Source organism: Octopus bimaculoides, chromosome 11 (genome assembly GCF_046866305.1).
Source record: "Octopus bimaculoides isolate indiv1 chromosome 11, ASM4686630v1, whole genome shotgun sequence".
Taxonomy (NCBI): domain Eukaryota; kingdom Metazoa; phylum Mollusca; class Cephalopoda; order Octopoda; family Octopodidae; genus Octopus; species Octopus bimaculoides.
In genome coordinates, this window is record NC_142938.1 from 47,304,314 (window position 1) to 47,306,813 (window position 2,500).

Sequence of the window (2,500 nt, forward strand, 5' to 3'; positions counted from 1 at the left end):
ACTTCTGTGACCTCATCAGTGGTCCTTTGTTTCCTTCTTTCTTATGTGTGTCTCACCTTGCTAACTATCAGCCATTTTGTATTTTGTATTCCTATTGTATGTGTCTACGCAATGTGTCTGTGTCTTTTGTAAGTGCATGTGTGTATGGGGAGTGTCTGTATCTCTGTATCACCTATATTCTCTGTTAATACGTGTTCGTTTGTATTAGTTTTTATTTATTTATATGTTCATGTGTGTGTGTGTGTGTGTTTTTTTTGTGTGTTTAATTAAATTTTGTTAACGTATGTAGTATTTAATTCCATTTGTTTATCTATGTATTGTATTATACTTTGTTCCTATTATTGGTTTATGGGTAACATGTTGTCACATGCTGTGGTTTGTTAGTGGCGTATGTTAGTGTTCCATTCTAGTTTCCTATTCAGGCTAGGTTTCCCTTCTATTATGTGTGTAGCTTCAGTAATTTGTCTAAGTGCTGCATCACTGCTATGTGTAGATAAGATTTTAATTTCTATGTTGTTGATTGAGCTTCTATGTTCTTGCTCAGCGTGCTGGTACAGAACTGATGAGTTCTTCCCTTCCTTAAGTTCCCTCCAATGTTCGTTTGCCCGCTCCCCTATACTCCTTGCTGTTTCGCCTACATATGTCGTTGTCTTATTTCTGCATCGTCCCTCTGTACATCTTATACTATAGACCACATTTCTGGTTTTGCAGTTCGTTTGTGGGCTAAATCTACATACGATACAGTTCCTATCAGTGCAGGGGGTTCTACTGAAAGGGTATGTTCTACTGATAAGGGATTTGATAGGGTTGCCTGGCCTTTCAACAACCTTAATTCTTAGCTTAAGTTTGTCTAGGGCCCTTCTAAAGCGGTACGCCAGTTCGCCTCTAGGGGTGGTGTCGACGAACATGACGCTTTGGTACTTGTGGCTATTGTACCATGAGCTTGCCTTCCCTATTTTCTTCTTAGTTCTTTCTATGGTGTTCCATGATTTGCTCCTATAGAGTGGGCAAATCCCATTCCTATCGTTGCGTTTGATTGTTTCAAACTTCTTCATAGCTCCTTTGTAAACCCTGATCCTTTCTTTATGGCTGTAACCCGAGAACTGCATGCGGTGGACGAAATGTTGTATATGTCTCTTTAATTCTGTAGGGTCGCACATGCAGGAGACATTTCGCATTACTCTGACGAGGTCTGCCATCAATATGTTGAATTTGGCATTGTCCGCAATAGCCGAGTTCCGGTGGATCAGGTACTTGGAGGCCATAGGTTTTGTATAGTGTGAATGGAGAATTCTGGTTTTATTGTTCTTAGTTTCTAGCCAGAGTTCAGTATCTAATACAGGTAGTCTATGGTTAGGGTGTTTAGTAGGGTAGTCTATCGTAACTCTAATACTCTGGTGGATGGAGTTAGCTATTTGCTGGATGCTCTCCATAGTCTTAGTTTCTATTTCTATTTCAGGGGTACTCTCTTGTGGGGGTGTCTTTACCACTAAGTTGATATCATCGACATATCGAGAGTACACATTCACGAGTATGGAGTTCTGTGTCAGGCGTTCCTTAAGCCTTCTGTCCCACCATACCATGAAAAGATTGGCCACATCACCGGCGATACTAACCCCGATGGCTGCCCCCTCGTCCTGGGCGTATAATTTGTTGTTAAATTTAAAGGTGTGGCCTTTTAGGGTGACCTTTATACTAGCTCCTAGTGCATGTGCGATCATTTTCTTTACCTGGTGGATATTAGTGGGGGTCCGTATGGCTCTGGTCCATCCACTCCATCTCTCTATAGGGGTCTTCCTAGCCATAGAGGTAATTGTGGGTGGTCTACCTCTTAGACGTCTACTAGGGCAGAAATCTCTAAGGTCGTATCTATCTAGATATGCATCGTCATATGTCAATCTAAGTAGGAGGCCCAGTTCTTCTGTGTTGACTTTCCACGCACTTTCCACGCACTTTTCCACTGCAAAATCCACGTCGATAGATGGGTATAGTGATACCACATCCATGCTACCCACTATACACCCTGTCAGGTTGCAAGTGTTGTTGCAGTCGTTGATCCTGCTGAGGAGATCTTCCGTGCTGTCACAGACATCAGGTGACATCTGGATTATGGGGCGTATGATCATTGAGAGGAAGTAGGAGATCCTGTAGTTACTAGCGACATTCGCTCCACAGACTGGTCTTGTTGGTGGTCCCACTACAGGATTAGTTGTTACTTTAAAGCTGAAAAAAAAAAAAAAAAAATTAACACCAAATATACAGTGCGTGTGTTTTTATTGGCTAAACTGGCAATATGACCATCCCCAAGTACAACAACATCTGTTTCAACACACGATTTCACATAAAAAATCTTGCAAAACAAATATATATATATATATATATATATATATACATACACACACACACACGTATGTATGTATATGTATGAATATAGCTATATTACCATCTCTTGACCCCTATTGTTATTCTCTTCTGCCACTCCAAATTATAGTTGGGGTAT